The following is a 19,258-nucleotide window of genomic DNA, read 5'->3' as shown; positions in this document are numbered from 1 at the left end:
ATTCTGAATGAAGAAAAAAGTTTTACGATCGCTGAGGTTGCACAAAATGGTGAAACGATAATATTAACGAGCTAAATTGAACTGGTATGCCTTATATGCAGATTTCGAAATTGGAAAATGAATTTGCTTCAAATAATTATTCGTGAATAATCGACGAATGGTGAAGTTGTTCGTTAAGAAATGCAATGCTCATATTTGGTACGCTTTATGGTATCGATTTTAAGCGATGTTATTAGACGATAATCATTATCTACGATCTATTAATTTTTAAATGAGAAAGATTATAGAAATGTAATTCGATGCCTCGAAAATATTTGAGTACAGCGCTATGCCGAAGAGAACAAAAACTGAAAATGTCCTCACATTATTATTATTATTATTATTATTAGGTGTACAAATTTGCTTCCACGGTATTGCAATAGATGGCTGTAGCGGTAAGTGGTAGTCGAAATAAATAAATCGTAGATGTGATACAATAAGCTTAGGTATTAGTAAACATAACGCCATTGAAATATTAGTCGATTTGGGTCTGCATCATAAAGTTATTCTCGATTAAACATGACAGCTTACCAGCCAAATTCACGTCATTTGTGGAAGGTTTATATTATCTGCTTTAATATGAAAAAATCTTCGGCTGAGGCTAATCAAATGCTCTCAAATACATATGGTGAGGCCACTTTTAGTGAAAGAACGTGCCCAGAGTGGTTTCAACGTTTCAAGAACGTTGATTTTGACGACGAAGATCAGTATGGCGGTGGTGTAAGAGAGAAGGTTTTCGAAGATACAGAATTGGAGGCATTACTTGATCAAACGCAACAAGAATTGGCAGGATCATTGGTAGTGACGCTACAAGCCATTTCAAAAAGCCTGAAAGTCATGGGAATTATTCAGAAACAAGGAAGTTGGGTGCCGTAAGAGTTGAGGCCGAGATATGTTGAACGGCGTTTGTTTGTGAACAGCTGCTGCAAGACAAAGACTGAAGGGATTTCTGCATCGCATTGTGACTGGAGACGAAAAAATGGGTTCATTACAATAATTCCAAGCGCAGAAAATCATGGGGATATCCCGGCCATACCACGTCGACGTCCAAACCGAATATTCACGGTTCCAAGGTCATGCTCAGTATTTGGTGGAATTAGCTTGGCGTATTTTGTTATGAATATTGAGACTCCCGGTCATATGAAGAAGAAAAAAATGGATCGATTCGTGAATCGCTTCAAAAGATGATCAACTTTTTCAACGCGGGAATCGTACACCGCCCGAAAGATGGGAGAAAGTAGTGGACCGCGATGGACAATATTTTGAAACATGAATGTATAACCAGTTTGTTACAATGAAGCCTCGAATTTCGAAACATAAACGGCGAAAGCAAAAATTATTATTATTACAGAAAATGAGGACGGCATCTGAAAATTTATGACCCCAAGTAATCAAGTTACAATGAAAAAACAATAATTGTTAAAATCGGCCAAAGGGTTCGAGGAAAAATGAACTATAAATTTCGTTGCGATTTTGTTCGTTCATCTAATTTTGTTGGTGTATACAGAATTTCTGAAGTGGAAGTACAATATGGGAGATTCCTTGCAAAATTTTCAGAAAAAAATCCTATAAACATGGGCCCGCAAAACGCTTTGTTTCTGAAAAATAATGTGTTTCTTATAGTCCTACTTCTTTGTGATGATTATATCAGTTTGTCAAATCTTTTTTAATTTTCGCATCAGATTTGGTTAATGAGTATCCAAACTTATAATTAATTTATTCATCACACCATACTAAGATTTAGGATTTAATTAAGGGGATTCCGTTGCACTGCCACTTAATCGTCTATCATCAGAGCTATTCTCGCCATATCGTGATCTACAGCTCGCCTCCCAGTTCCAGAGTTCTAATCAACTCCAGTATCTGGGATGGCTTCAAGAAGCCACTTCCTTAGTTCTAAAGCTATAGAACTTTAAATTGCAATAAAACAACGATGGATTATTCGATTGACATGAATTTTATTTATCCGCAAGAATCTTGAATATGATTTCTGGCATATGACCGCCACGGCTGGCTCGGATGTAGTCCAATCTGGACGTCCAATTTTCGATGACTTCTTCCAACATTTGTGGCCGTATATCGGCAATAACACGGCGAATGTTGTCTTCCAAATGTCAAGGGTTTGTGGCTTATCCGCATAGACCAATGACTTTACATAGCCCCACAGAAAGTAGTCTAGCGGTGTTAAATCACAAGATCTTGGAGGCCAATTCACAGGTCCAAAACGTGAAATTAGGCGGTCACCAAACGTGTCTTTCAATAAATCGATTGTGGCACGATGTGTGACATGTTGCGCCGTCTTGTTGGAACCACAGCTCCTGGACATCATGATTGTTCAATTCAGGAATGAAAAAGTTAGTAATCATGGCTCTATACCGATCACCATTGACTGTAACGATCTGGCCATCATCGTTTTTGAAGAAGTATGGACCAATGATTCCACCAGCCCATAAAGCGCACCAAACAGTAAGTTTTTCTGGCTGTAACGGTGTTTCGACATACACTTGAGGATTAGCTTCACTCCAAATGCGACAGTTTTGTTTGTTGACGTAGCCATTCAACCAGAAGTGCGCTTCATCGCTAATGGACGTAGTGAGCGATACGTATTCCGCACAGAACCATTATTTTCGAAATAATTTTGCACTATTTGCAAGCGTTGTTCAGGCGTGAGTCTATTCATGATGAAGTGCCAAACCAAACTGAGAATAAATCACTTGACAGCTGTTAAATCGGTCGCCATCTTGAACAGTAATGCCAACTTAAAGTTATATATCTCGAAAAAAAAACACCAGTTAGTACTGGATCAAAGTTTCTGTTTACATTTTTCTAAACTACCGACTCCAGAATAAATATCACCCTGTAAATTTGCATTCAAAATTAGTATGTCACATGGTGATAACTCTTAATTGGAATGTTTGCCAAATTGAAAACAGCTCAAACTTCAATACCCTGTATCTCGAAAACAAAGCGTTTGCGAGCGCATGTTTATGGGATTTTATTCCTTAAAATAATACGAGGAATCTGTCCTACTCGTTTGTACATCCAATTTAGGAACATCCAAGAATCATTTCCAGAAGCCCATAAACTAAACGTAAACAAACATTCATAACGAGACGACGCTATCATCAAAAGGTTGCATCTTCAAACGCAAGCACCAGTTGATATCATAACATAACCCAGCCTGCATCTCCCTTACACCATCAACTTAGTCATCAACAGAAATATCCTTCAATGCACCTCAAATACTAATCCTTTGTATCGTCAAACGCCAAAACCGAACAATGAATCTGCAAATCACAACAATGCACAAATCTCCCTCACCTGCCGACATTGACGGCAAACTCCTCCGAATTTGCGACGAAATAGTTGGGAATCGTGAACACAATCTTGACGTACGATCTTGCTGCCGTTCGGTCAGAGAACAACCCACCGCACAATCTCACAACACAACGCAACTTTAACGAAACACCAATTCCGAGGTTTGATTTTTCGATTATCGACGATAATTGCGAGAGAATGAGATCGCGCACACATACATACGTTGGACGCACGCGACTGTCGCGGGTTAAAATTCAAAATCCAACTAACGAGCGCGAAATCAACGCTGGCCGCACGCCACAGTTTGGAGCTGCGGCGTTGCCGGATGTTGCCGGACGAATTCAGGTGTACCAGAGATATACGATATGAACTATAAAGGGTTATCCATTTTGTGGTTCCGAAAGTAAACGTGAATATAACACACTTTCCTCAAGAACTTCGAGCCAAAAAATTTCAAATTTTTATTTCGATATAATGCTTGGACCTTGCCATTTTGTATGGAACACAACATCATGTAAAAGTTCTCCCCGTGATCTTTTACAGGACACGATCCTTGTGAGGTGATTTTCGATGACTCACTAATAACTTGACGGGTGTTTGAGTGAAATATTCTAGTACGGACCAATCACTCCACTAGACCAAATTGCACACCATACAATGACTTTTTGTGGATGCAATGGTCTCTCAGCAGTTACACAAGGGTTTTCACTGTCCCATATGCGTCAATTCTGCTTGTTTAGTTTGCCACCGAGTGAAAAATGTGCTTCATCACTGGAGGAAATTTGATGCGAAAAATGGTTATCAAAACGTTGTGGTTCAATCAGCGAATCGACATATAAATCTACGCATTCCATGGTCAGCTGGCTCTGGTTCTTGTTTCAACTGAACCTCATAAGGATGGGGATGCAAATTCAGATGCAAAATACTCCATAGCGTGCCTTAAGAGAGGCCCAAATGTTGTGCGCGCCGAGAAATGGAGAAATTTGGATCTTCTACAATCATTTTCATATACAGCAGCATTTCGACAATGTATGAGCCTAAAAACATCAGTAACAGATACAGTCTCTTCGAATTTTTTATCGTCTTATCAATTCTACGCTCAGATGGACGATTAGGCTGACCACAATCTGCCTGTAATGCACGAAACGTTCTTACTACAGGATCATTATTCAGGTAGTAAGTTTTCACAATTTTCACACGTTATGTGAATCAAGTTAAGATAGTACTGGATTATCCATGTCGTGGTCCGGATTTCAAAACCCTGTTTCAATGACATATGAAAGGACTGTCATCTGAAGCGTCATATGATTAGTTGAAGGTTCGCCATTCAACAATATGGGATCTACTGCTGAGCGTTTAAAAATTGTGGAAACTTAACAGAAAAATAATGATTCTGTAGCTAGTACGTTTTTTACGATACGGCAGATTATGCTCCATATAATTATCAATCTTAGCGTACAATTGGTAATTCGGAGATTGGATCTGTTACTGCTGTCTTACGGCACATACATCATCGAAATGAACGCTCAAAAGAAAATATTGCTGCTGTGAGTGATACTGTTCCTAGAAGATCCAAATTCATCTGTTCCTAGGCGCGCACAACATTTGGGCCTCTCTTACAGCACGCTATGACGTATTTTGCATCTCGATCTTCATAAGGATCAGTTGACTAAATCCAGCTGATCATGGAATACTTAGAACATATCCATCGTTTGAATGAAAATTTTTCACATCCAATTTTCTTCAGCAACGAAGCACATTTTTCACTCGGTGGCTATTCAAACAAGCAAAATTCTCGCATATGGGGCAGTGAAAATCCCCATTAAACTACCGAGAGACTAAATCTACAAAAAGTCACTGTGTGGTTCCAATTTGGTCTGAGTTTAAAGATATGATAAACATCTCAAAAAATAATTTATGAACAAATAACTGTCTTTTTTCAAAAATGTGCTGAATAAAGATTCGTATGGTTTATAATAATACACAAAAAATAACTTTATTGGCAATGTTTGTTATCTACTGGAAGCATTCTTTCAATTTTTCAGGAAGAAATATATATGGAATTGAAAGTTATGTGGTTCTGGAATAATGGTGCAACAAACTACATAAAATGACCCGTTTTGGCTGTATTGGAAGAAGAATCCCCAAGACGCGTATTTGTCGTTTCGTCAATGTGAATTGGGCACCAAGATCTTGTGATTTATAGTCTTTGGATTTTTTGTGGGGTTATAAAAAGTATTGTATTTATGCCGATATTCCTCAAACTATTGACGTTCTGATTACCAACATCCGTCAAGTTATTGGTAAGATAGCCATTCTGAGCATCTATAATAACAATGTAAGGGTTATTTGGTTTCGTTCGGCCGTAAATTTTTTCACCACCAATGATGCTATGTTCTAGAAAATGTTCCACCAGCAATTCAAAATTATGGTAACGGCCCTAAATAAATAGAGAGGTGCTATAGTAATTGAGAGCCATAACTTTTGGGAAAATTGTTTTATTCTCGCATCACCAACCAAATGCTATTGAAATTGTTCAGTCGACACAAATTTCCCGTAAAACTACAAAATCGCATTTTAGCCTTCGTGTCTGCTGCATAAACGGATTTCGTCGAATCTCGCTTCCCAAATTGATGTAATCAGCAACTGCATCGAGTAGGCGACCCGAAAACTCCTCGTTTTAGGTGACCTACATCGACGATCTTCGCTCCTGGGAATTTCCAATTTCCCCCGTAATCGAAACAACCTACCGGGAAAACTGTCCTTAAATCTCGGTATTTGACGTTAGAACCGGCAACCTCGACCCGCTTAGCGCTAGAAATCTCGAAAATACGTCTAAACGGCGGGCTCGTCTTTCATGAAATGCAACAATACGGCGATGACGTCAAGTTATTAGAGTCGACCTCGCGGTTCTACCAGCGAGGTACGGACGTCATCTCCGGCTGAAACTGTGCCGCGGCCCTTCGAAGACGCTGTCCAGGTTGTAGGACGGCCGTTGATCGATGACGTCTATTGTTTAAAGGTCGCCGGAGCCATTGTTTATGGCTGCATCTTTGGCCTTTCACGTTTCGAAGTAGTTTTACGATGGTAGGAAGTGTCCGCCGTAGGCATCAGGTACGTAACGGGTGTTTTTTGGCTGTATGAGAAGTTCGATGGTCTATGGTTTGACAGTTGGAAATGTCAAACTGAGTTGACATTTCTGTGTGGTAGGGTTTGGCAATTCGTCATGAATAGTTTTACACCAGAACAACGGTTCTTAATTGTGGAAATTTAATTTGAGAAACATAAATCTGTTCACGAATATTATAGAGCATTTTTTCCGTTCAATATACCTAATCAGCCTAGTCAACCAGCAATTCGTGAAGTTATTGAACTAATTCTACTTTTCTCGATTCAAAACCATCAACAATACAAAGAAATGTGCGTATACCGAAGAGAATATTGCTAATGTAGGGCGAAGTGTTGAAGAAGACGTTGAAAGGTCGATACGTCGCCGTTCTCAACTTGTTGGCTTTTGTCCCTCAACTACGTGGAAAAATTTTACGTGAGGATCTTGGCTTGCGTGTCTATAAAATACAGTTCGTCCAAGAAGTAAGCCGACCATCGTTAACGTCGAATTTTTGCTGATTGGGCTAATTAAAAACTGACGGAAGATGAGCATTTTACCGAAGAATTGTGTTTAGTGAAGCTCATTTCTGGTTAAATGACTTCGTCAATAAGGGAAATTGCCGTACATGGAATAAATACAATCCTCAAGCTATTAACGAATCACCATTACATCCATTAAAATTGACTCTTTGGTGTGGTTAAGACGCTGGCGGCATAATCGTTTCTTATTTATTTCGAAATGAGGAAGGAGCTTCGATTACGGTGAATGGCTAGCGCTACCAAGCTATACTAACTGATTTTTCGTTTCCCAAAATCAATCTGCTGAGAACATCGACGACATTTGATTCCAACAAGACAGCACAACTCGACTCACAGCGAGCTTAAGCATCAATTTATTGCAAAATCAGTTTGGTGACAGATTTATTTCCAGAAGTAGTCATTTTAACTGGCCCTCTCGTTTGTGCGACTCAACGCCTCTCGATTATTTTTTATGAGGCTATGTTAAGTCATTGGTTCATATCGACAAGAGTTGCTGAATAGCATACGGTCAGATTTATTGGAAAAAGGAGTGAAAAACTGGACATATCGAAAGGACTATATTTAAAATATAAATGCCATGAAATTATCTATCAGATCATGATAATAAAATATTATAGTGTGCAATAAGTGGGGAAACTTTTCTCACGAGTGTGGAAGTTAGTGGCACACGAGTGAGAAACGGACTTTTCCTACAACTGCTATGAAAAGTAGCGTATTCTTCACAGCTTACTCAATTTCAAAACTATGTATTTGCTCATACTGTGGGAAACAACATTATTTCTCACGGCACTTTGCCCACACCTCGCTTGGTAGACCAATGAAATTGGGCTTTTGAGAAGTCGTTTCTATGGAAACGCAAGAAATGAACAGATATTGTCAATTAAGTCCATTTCGAATTGAATTAGGTACATCACTTGAATTATTGAAATTTGTGCAGTTGTAGGAAAAGTATAGTGTGTAACATGTGAAGAAAGTCCTTTTCTCACTAGTGTTATGCGACACTTGCCTTTCAGGCTCGAACCACAAACTTCCACACTCGTGAGAAAAGTTGGACTTCACCAATTGTTGCACAATTTACTATTCTCCACATGTTGCATACTTTACTTTTCTGCACAAATTTAAATAATTCAAGTGATGTATCTAATTCATTTCAAAATGGCCTTCGTTAACTGTACATATTCATTTCTTGCGTTTCCATAGAAACGACTCAAAAGCCCAATTTCATTGGTCTACCAAGCGAAGTGTGGGCAAAGTGCCGTGAGAAATAATATTTCTCACAGTATGAGCAATACATAGTTTTGAAATTGAGTAAACTATGAAAAATACGCTACTTCCATAGCACTTGCTGGAAAATTTCATTCAAACAATATTTCTTTTTGTATCATTAGTTGAAGTTCTCAAGATCTCAAAAAAAAAAAAATCCCATTATTTGATGGACGATCCTAGATAAATCATGAAGTGCAGCGTGATTAATAATCTGGCAGATGGTTTATTTTCGCGAAACTAATCGATCGGTTTCGTAATTGTGGAATCGGTTACAATGAATTAACGGAAAACGAGGCATTGCGGAAACGATTTGTCTTATGGATCTATTTACAGTTCTGTGCGAAAATTGCAAAATTACCCCGATTCGATTCACCGGAGTGATTTCATGAAATGGACTCAATCGCGACGATAATATCGGGGAGAACTAATTACCAACTCTGAAATCGTAATTGCTTTATCGAAGATTTATAATTTTAATCATTTCTCAACAGCGTATGAAGCGTATATCGATAAGAGAAAGATATTTGAATTGCGCGTCATTTAGGCCTTCATAATAATGCATTGATTGTGTTGTGACATATGAAGAGGTTTCCAAAAATAGGTTTCGTTTTGAATAGCCCGCTATCTGGGCAGCTGTCACATTAGATGCTTTCATTTTTCAACATTTGACGAGTAAAAACGACGCACAACTATGCACTTTTGGGACGTCCTGAAGCACCTTCCCGGTCGGCAATAGTAAAACTGGTGGAATAATTTGAACTAATGGAAGCTAGAGATGTGAAAAATCGAAACCGTGTGCGTCGCTGAAGAATAACTGAGAATATTGTTGTTGTAGCCCGTAGTGTTGACAAAAACCCAGGTTTGTCGATTCCTATTCGATCTTGGAAATTGAGCATTCTACAAACGACGTTACACCGTATTCTGCATAAATATTAAGATCTTAAGGCATTTAGAGTTCAGCAACGTCGCATTTTTGCTGATTGGGTCCTTGAAAAGCATCAAAATGATCCGGATTTTCATCGAAAAGTCATTTTCAGTGACAAGGCCCATTTTTACCTAGGATACTACATTACCAAACGAAATTGTCTCATTTGGGTCTCGGAAAATCTAAGAACGATTGTTGAAGAGCCTCTTCATCCTAAACGTGCCACTGTTTGGTGCAATTTGCGAGGTGTGATTGGACCTTTCGGAATTGGAAAATATTGATGTGGACGATGTTCACATTCGCAATTAAGCAAGGAATGTTTTTGGTTAATTTTTTTTCCGAAGAAAAAATTGTTCGTCATCACCTACGGACTAGTCATTGAATAACAAACTAATCAAAAAGATGACGTTATGCTGTATCCACTGAAGCCCACCGCATTCACTTCAATGAGTGAAATACGTACCAGCTTCTGTGGAAATATTGAAAATCTATGATAAACTCATCAAATCGCATCACAATTTCAAGTGAAATACAAAATTTCATATTGATTGCGTCACATAAAATACTCAATATTACAATAACAACCGATCCGACAGAATTGAAATCTTTTCTCCGATTGACAGCAAATTTTAATTTGCAGACACATATCGATCAGCAAAGCATTACTTTTTCTGCCCAGGCAGCAAAATGATTATGGAATCATGGATCAATGGGAATAAAACATTTCATAAGTTGTCAAACTATAATTATTATGGACATATACATTTCCAAACCAACAGACCATTCCAACAATTGCGATGTCTATCAAATTTTGTTTCAATTTATCTCTACGGGAAAAATGAGAAGATTGTGGTAATTGTAATGATTTGCAAATACAATATCCTACATATATCATTATAAATAATTGGAGAAAATAGTTATTTGTTTTACTAGGCAGCAAAGTAGTAGATTGACTGACGCGGCTGATAGTTCATGAGCGAGCGTAGCGAGGTTGGGAATTCAACCAAGGCAAAATTTTAGGTTTTTTGCACTTGAACAGTTTCAAACACTGGTCAGAATCATTAACACGTTGTTGCTTTTGATAGATTGTGAGCTCGTGCAGCACCCATTCTGCACAAAGCTTTCCCATGTACAAATATTCGTGAATAATATGATGTACACGTTAAGAAGATATCTTCACAATGTCTGCTATCTCGATCAACTTCACTTTACGGTCACTCAAAATTATTTTGTGAACTTTTTTATTTTTTCGTCGGTGACAGTCTCTTTTGGGAGTCCACTGCATTCGCCGTCTTCGGTGCTCATTTCACCACGTTTAAATTTAGCATACCAATCAATGATGGTTGATTTCCTTGGTGCAGACCCCGAAAACTCTTCATCAAGCTAAGATTTCGCTTCAACTGTATATTTTCTCTACAAAAAGCAATATTTTATCAGCAAGCGAAATTTGTTTCCATCTTTTTTCGAATAGCAAAAGTAGCTACACTCACAACGCAATATCTCATAAACTAATGGTCGGACTGCTGTCAAATTTCGACACGTATAGTTTGAAGGTTGGTACTAACTAAAAATTATATGTATTTAATACTAGCACCGCTATCTGTGCATCAGACCGGGGACTTTTCAATTGGCCTAATATGTAAAATAGTCTCAACTCTGATGTCCATATCGAATTTCATGGGATTTTCAAAGGCGCAATAGGTGAACGATTTTTTTCTCGAATTTTTGTTCAATGTACTGCGATATGGTTCGAAATAATGACCCATCGAAAAAAAATTTCAGATATTCTGAAATATAAAACGTACACATGTTCGTGTTTATCTACCAAAAGTAGCGATCGACATATACATAATTCGTCGATTTAATTCGAAAATAATTGGACCAAACCATCACCACTCTCCATCGTCTGGTCATTATTCTGAATTCTCGGTAATTGCCACAAAAAAAAAATATATACACCGCAGATCCGCCGCCGCCGCCGCCGCGGGATGATTACACACAGGTGGACACGAAATAACGCAACGACGTCCAGTCGCCCGGTCGGTTAGCCGCGTTAATCCGATTAAAATTGCGATTGTTGCGGTTTTTGCGTAACTAATTACAGTAAATCTCCTAGATCGAGTCTTCTGGTGGCAGGAGACGGAGTAGTCGTCTTGCGGCGACGAGTCCTTGTACGGACAATTGACAGGTTAGTGTACCTGTGGGGTGGGGGCTGTCGCGGGGTGAACATCCTTCGGTTTGCGCCATCGGAGGACATGAATGGGAAGAGAAGAAGCATCTGTCCACAATACAATAATTGTAGTCGATGGAATTGACTTAGGTCATACCATTCCAGATCTAGTAGAATAGAATTTCATTTCGAATTTGTATTTTAGATAGCTAGTAATATCACTCTTAAACCTTGCTTCTTTTCACTTGCGTTTAATTAGATTTAACAGACAGCGTTAACTTAGCCAACTTACTGTTCTACTATGATTCCGGTTGAAGTAAGTTATCACATAAATGTATAGTAAACCAAAACACTCCTAGGGCTATTGGTATGATCGAGGAGGGTAATATTACTCTTGGCCTAATCTTTCCAGTTGCGGTTAACTAGATTTAAAAGACAGTGTGAAATAACCTAACTTAGGGCCGGTATTATAAAGGATAACCGACGGTTGAACCGTCGGTTATCCTCCATAATACCGGCCCTTTCTGTTCTTCGGTATTAGGCCCGGTGCACACATCCGACTTTTGCAGTTACGACACCGTTGCTGTGTCGTACTTGCGGCCTGTGGTACAAAGAATCAAATGGGAGCATGCACACTACCCGCCGTGCAGTTGCGACGTCGTAACTGCCAGCATACGGTCGTTTTTTGGTAGCATGTCCCTCTAGGCCGCAACTGTGCCGCAGTCGTACATGCGATCTCTCAGTACTCTATTCCAAATTGGACTGCGCACACATACGACGTTTGTCGTGAGTTCGCACAATGGCCGAGAGGGAATTGGATATTGAGCTCTTCTTTGAAGTGAATTGATCCGGCTCCGCAACCATGACGGTGTCGTATGTAGTGTGCATTGAATAGGTACGACACCGCAACGGGTGTCGTAACTGCAAAAGTCGGATGTGTGCACCGGGCCTTATGGAGGATAACCGACGGTTTAACCGTCGCGTCGGTTATCCTTTATCCTTTAAACAGTAATTGTGACATTTTTTTTCAAAAGTGTTTGACATTGGGCGCTTTGAAATGTATTTAAAGAAAGTAGAGGAAAACGACCTATTCCGCAAAATAGAAGTTTTTTTTTCTCTCAGAAAAAAAGAAGAAAAAATTAACTGTTCAGTAGAAAAAATCGAATATCTTCTATATTTCGACCTCTACCCTTTACAATCTCGTCCTGAAGTACAAGTAAATTAACATTGAATCTAGTGCCATTCAGTACATAGGTATGCAGGTATATACGTAGGTTTGTTTATGTTTTATATCCCGACTCTCCTAACCCTCTGTGAGACCTCACAGCTTAGAGAGCTTCTACTACTTGGGAGAAGTAAGTGTGAGAAGTGTGTTAGGCACGGCACTCTTAATTTTTCTCCCCACAGCGAAAAATTGGGCGGTCTCCTGTAACAAGAAAATTTCTTTCCCAGTCCGAGGTTCGAACTCCTGACCATGGGCTCAGGGGTTAGCGGTTTTACCCACTGGACCAACCACCCAACTGTGAAGTAAATATTGAAAGAATGAATGAACTACGAATCATTATCCCTTTGAATACATGTGATATAAGAGGAAATAATCAATAATAATTGAGTAATAGTTATTTATAATACAAGTGCAGAAGGCATTGATATTCTTCCACGAGTTCAAAATTCAAAAACGAGCCACGAAGTGGCGAGTTTTGGAATGAACGAGTTTTAGAATGAGCCTTCTGTACGAGTATTATACATTATTTTCTCTAATTCATTACATTTTCATTGAAATTAATGAAATATTTCCATAAATATATTTAAGTGATTTTTGCATTGAAAAATGTTGGTTGGTAGAACTGATTTCTTTAAGGCAAATTGATGAATTGACAGATAAAGCCGTGGCGGAAAGTTCGGCGAACCAACATAGAATAATAAAATATATCCATGAAAACTGTGCGTCTCTGATATATTCTCGCACGATTTTGTTCTACAATATGTGGAAGAATGAACGGAATAAACACAGAATTAGAGAAATTTTGTTATTAACTCTACACATTCCAATGCTTGGATAATATGCTCGGTCAATTCCAAAGAAATAGATCTAGACAAATCAACTCAGGTGAATAACTCCAAATGAAAACGTCAGAGTCAACTCTTACATTAACAATTTTTTCATTCTATTATTGCGCGATAGACGCCGTATCGGTATAACAAATGGTGAGCCGGATCACTTTCGACAAAGTACCAGGCTTTCAGTCCGATAAACGCGCCATTATAATTCAGTTCTTATCTAGATCGGACAGTCATAATTCAAGCAGCCGTTTCGCGAGCGATACAGATCGCTGTAATTTCGTAGAAACCCCAGGCTATTATATTCGCGGTGTAGGGAACCTCTACGTATCTCTCGCCAAATAGGTCGTCTAGACGGAAGCAAAACACAGCCGGGTCTCAGAAATGAGGCACGACACAAAAAACTCGGGACTACGGAAAAAATTCGAGTTCAATTTTTCATTCATTCAATTTTGGCGTTTCTTTCCTGTGTGAGGTTCGTGTAGGATCGGCATAAGTGAAGTGCATCAAGTTCTTACTCTCTTACTGAAGCTGTCATATTCCGACATTTGAAAAGTAAAAACCAAGTCATTATAGAAAATACGTAAATAATGGGTACAACGTCTGTGAGTTAATAAAGGGTGTTTTTTTTTAGAGCTATAGAACTTCAAATTGCAATAAAACAACGATGGATTATTCGATTGACATGAATTTTATTTATCCGCAAGATAATCTTGTGGCATTACTTTTTCAATATGATTTCTGGCATATGACCGCCACGGCTGGCTCGGATGTAGTCCAATCTGGACGTCCAATTTTCGATGACTTTTTCCAATATTTGTGGCCGTATATCGGCAATAACACGGCGAATGTTGTCTTCCAAATGGTCAAGGGTTTGTGGCTCATCCGCATAGACCAATGACTTTACACAGCCCCACAGAAAGTAGTCTAGCGGTGTTAAATCACAAGATCTTGGAGGCCAATTCACAGGTCCAGAACGTGAAATTAGGCGGTCACCAAACGTGACTTTCAATAAATCGATTGTGGCACGAGCTCAGGAATGAAAAAGTTAGTAATCATGGCTCTATACCGATCACCAATGACTGTAGTCAATGATTCCACCAGCCCATAAAGCCGAGCATAAAGCGCACCAAACAGTCAGTTTTTCTGGATGTAACGGTGTTTGGACATACACTTGAGGATTAGCTTCACTCCAAATGCGGCAGTTTTGTTTGTTGACGTAGCCATTCAACTAGAAGTGCGCTTCATCGCTAAACAAAATTCGCTTATGAAAATCGGGAACGGCAATCTCATTTTGGGCCCATTCGACGAATCTACGCCTTACTTGATGATCGTTTGGCATCAATTCTTGCACGAGTTGGATTTTGTAAGCACGCAAATCAAGATCCTTCCGCAAAATCTTCCATAAAGTGGATGGACACAGATCCAATTCCTGTGCTCGATGGCGGATAGACTCATTCGGGTCTTCCTCAATGCTACTCTCTACAGCAGCAACAGCTTCTTCTGTATGCACCGTACGGCGTCTCTGGGGATGCGAGTTATTAATAAGAGTAAACGTGGTGCGATAACGTTCCATGGTTAATCGAATTAACTGCTGTGATGGACGATTTTGTCGACGATAAAATGGACGTAGTGCACAGAACCATTATTTTCGAAATGAAATTGCACTATTTGCAAGCGTTGTTCAGGCGTGAGTCTATTCATGATGAATTGCCAAACCAAGCTGAGAATAACTCACTTGACAGCTGTTAAATTGGTCGCTATCTTGAACAGTTACGCCAACTTATAGTTATATACCACGAGCACACACAAAACTATTGCATTCTTGTCCACCCTGTACCAATTGGAATCAACATGTGGTACATTTTTAGAATCAGCTCAGCTAGAGTAATCGGAAAATTGAGACAAAATGAGGGTGTGCCATTTGAAAAAAATTACGGTAAAGTCATTACTCGAAAGTAATTCACCCTGTATATTAGATTATTATTCAAAATACGGTAAATTAAAATAAAAAATCGACGTGTTTCAGGATTATTTCTTAAAATGATCTGTTTAGCTAAAAATGAATTTATTCCATACTTTACGGACACAGTGTATATAACATTCACTCAAAAGTAGCATAAAACATCGTTCAATTAATTCACATCAACGTTAAATACAACAACTTAGTGCGAGTCGCCCATTAGATTATTCAGCGATCATTTGTTTTTCCGTGAAAGTTACATGATAAATTCAAGACATTGTAACTACCGGATTGAATGGCCACTATCGCTGCTACCGCTAACATTATGCATTTTCATTAGCTCGTAATTAAATTCTTCGATAAGAATGATTAACCGATGCAAAAAAAAAAAATTAGGTTCGACGACCTTGTGTATCAGCTACGGCAGTTTGGAATATAAATGAGAACAAAAAGGTCGTGATAAGCTTTTAATTAATACCGAACAAAAACGAAAAGGAAAGTCTATGGACGTCGTGAGTTTTCTGTACACGACTATTGCATCCAAGTTTTGATTAATTTACAAGGGTATTGACATCTTCATTATAACCCATTTGAAGAATTTAGACAGCAAAATAACTGTTGAAATAGCTCAAAAGATCCAAATAATATCTCGTTTAGCCTCCTGTTAGATGCAAAATATATACTCTTAAAACTTATGTCCGGTATTGCAATATAAATATAATTTATAACAAAACTTCGTTTTCCATCTTTTAAGTCAAGTGTTAACAATTATATTTAGCATCATCCATAGAGTAATAAACATAGATAGAGGAAGTATACGCAATTTTTACATGTCCCCAACATGTTTAGATTATACGTGGTCTGATTGTGATTCAAATCCACAATTTTATTATATCCTTAAAAATGTATATTATATTGAATGAAATATATTTATTTGAGTGATTCCCGATTAAAAATGCAAATTTGAATATTTGGAATCCAATATTTTTCCTAATTGTCGAATTTATAATTAGCAGAATATTTATTATTTTCTGTATCTAGCTGCTGAAATCCAAGGTTTGGCAACTTTTGCTCTCCTAGTGTCATCGGTTGTTTCACGTCGTTTGGCGCGCTTGAAGTTTGTTTTCTGAATTGCTGATATATTCAGGTATTTATTTCAATATATTTTGGGTGAATATGAAACGTTGATTCACTAAGGGGCATAAGAAGTGCATTCTTTGTGGAGAAACTCGCGAATTGAGTGAAATATCGTATCACTGATAAATTTTCATTTCTGCGCACCTTATGTCAAATATGATAGTTCGTGTTGGGGTAAAATTTGCTTACTGAAAATGAGATATGTTCCCTCTATCTATGTTTATTACTCTGAGGCATATTCATACCTACACAATATGCACATTTTATCAAATGAAGTGTTAAAATAACACATTTAGATAGCTTTTGAATGAACTGAGCCTTCCACTACTTATATATGGAAAAACCTCTAACATGAAACAAACATTTAAATATTATTCAAATTGAACGAGTTCATTCAATCATAGCCATCTAAATGTATTATTTTAACTCCGAGGAAGATGATGTAAATGTAGCTATAGATCCGAAATTATGGTACATATTCAGGTATAGGAAACATAACATAAAAATATTTTGTATTCCTCAAGATTTTCTAAAGGCCAAAAATATACATGTGATCCATTTGAAATATCCGCCATATCACAAGAACTTAGCCTATCAAAATTTACTACAAAAATTTCCGAGATGAAAGGATTTGTTCTTGAAAAGCTCCAGAAATTGCAGCAACATCTACCTAGATATTAGCAACATCCAAATTTATAATAATAACATAATAATGAGATATACCTGACTTTCGTTAAATGGCATAATGGCGAATTGAAAACAAACCACTTCAAGAAATGTAGAGTCCTTAAAAATCGAGTTTAATAAAAAAAAATTAACAATTCATACTTTCCAGACCCCAACATCCATATAATGTCAGATCTCTTTAAAAGGTTATAATGCAAGTCCAGTGATTAACAGCCATCAGTTGAGTTTATCAGGTCAGCGATACGTTCCTACGAAAATTGTTTATTGTTACGACAGAAATTGAAAGTTTCATTACAGTATCGTCATTAACGCGAACATTTTGGTCGGCTAACGTAATAACATCGGCGTAGGTTAAGGAATAATGACGATAATAACGGAAATCTATATCTTGGATCGATGCTAGGCTAGGTGAAAGTGTAAAATCACAATGTGTACTGAGATATACGCGGAATATAATAATATCGGGCAATTATGTTTTGTCCGTTCGAAAAACCATTAGCATCGTGTCGAAAAAAACACTCGGTGTTATGTAACGACAAAACGAAGCCCCCAACCTAACCAGAAACTAATGAACTCTACGAGGGATATTCGAAAACAGAACAATGGCGTTAACGGCCTAACAGCAAACATTAAACAACAAATGGCTAATGTATGATAATAAAAGACAAGAGGAGACTCAAAACTCAATTATAAACATGAACGGAAAAGAGATAAAATTGCAGAATGTAGTCAAATATGCAGGAGTAAGATGAGATAAAGAGATTTGCTATAAAAAGTATAGGTTAACACCGAAAATGCACGACAGAGACCCTGAAAGTATACAATCAAGGAGTCAAAAGGTTGATAGGTAAACTTAAGAACATCAGGTTAGGTTTAATGGGTAAGGGCCGGTATTAGGACAACCGACGGTTGAACCATGAGTCAACGACCAAATTCCGTATTTCTAGTAAGGGGTTTGTAATTTAATCCTTCATGATACCGGCCCTAAGTCATGTTGAGTGGTTGACAAGAGAGAAAATAATAATGAAGTTCCAAGAAAAAATATTCAGTACCTAATATTCTTGAAAGAAACCGTCGGAAGCAGCAAATGAAATATTCGTCGAATTTTCTGACGCTTTTTTAATGAGATTAGTAATCTGTGTTAACGGAAAGCAAGGGAATATGACGAATGTTTGGGAAGCGTAGGATAAATATCTGCAAGCTATTTGGAACTTTACCAACGCAGAATTCAAGTTGTTGATAAGTTGTTGTCACATGTTTGAGCAACAGGTACCTAACACATCACAAGGCTGATGAAATCACTTTCGAAAACACTGCAAATTTAATGAATGGTCCATTTATACTCATACCAAAACATTTCGAACAGGTAATTCAAAGATGCAAGTCGATACTGTACAGAATATTTCAACAATAATTAATTTTTATGTTTAACCAGTCAAGCGTTTAAATTTTTGATATGATTAATGAGGCAACACCATGCACAAACATTGGAGTAATGGATAATTTTCCCTCTATTGCGAATTTGAATGCAAAATTATTGTCGAATGAATCAATAATTTTTTATGAAGAATATGTATATGGGGGTGATTTGAGCACTGTTGAAAAAACATGTCAAAAACCGTCTTCTTACCTTCTACTATAAAGTTTGTAGCTCGTAAGCGATTTTATTCGAAAATACAATATCAATACGATATTTTACCGATTTTCATGATCTTCAATTTTTATTATATTAGGTAGAGATTTTCAATTCAAAAGTGACAGCTACTCAGATAGCGGGATTTTCGTAAGTGATATCATAAGGGTATATGATTTTTCCGAAAAAAAATCGAAAAAACTCGATGCTAAGTAATGATTTAACAGAAATCCGAGCCGAAGAAGAGGATGTTTGCACCTGCACGAATGCTCTTTCCAACAATTTCAACTTTTCTCAACCCTTGCGAATTATATTCATACATATATAGTTCGTGAGATGTACTAACACTCGATTCTGGGATTAGTGGTTCCTCGATGGCTCAGTGGTTAGAGCGTCGAACTAGTTATTTGG

At 37.8% G+C, this 19,258-nt stretch overlaps 1 protein-coding gene across 6 annotated transcripts in view; it reads right to left on the bottom strand.

The window, feature by feature from the left end:
* The window catches only part of LOC123681078 (protein phosphatase Slingshot), a 183,345-nt gene that overhangs the window by 58,232 nt on the left and 105,855 nt on the right, over positions 1-19,258 (bottom strand). The window contains exon 1 of one of the 6 annotated variants that reach the window (XM_045619287.1): positions 3,361-3,592. The exons of the other annotated variants lie outside the window; for them this stretch is intronic. The gene's annotated coding sequence lies outside the window, so the exon portion shown is untranslated. Of the gene's footprint in view, positions 1-3,360; positions 3,593-19,258 lie in introns of those variants that run through there. 6 annotated transcript variants of the gene reach the window in all.

The sequence above is a fragment of the Harmonia axyridis genome, chromosome 5 (assembly GCF_914767665.1).
Source record: "Harmonia axyridis chromosome 5, icHarAxyr1.1, whole genome shotgun sequence".
In the NCBI taxonomy this organism is placed as follows: Eukaryota; Metazoa; Arthropoda; class Insecta; order Coleoptera; family Coccinellidae; genus Harmonia; species Harmonia axyridis.
This window is presented reverse-complemented; position numbering and strand designations above follow the sequence as displayed.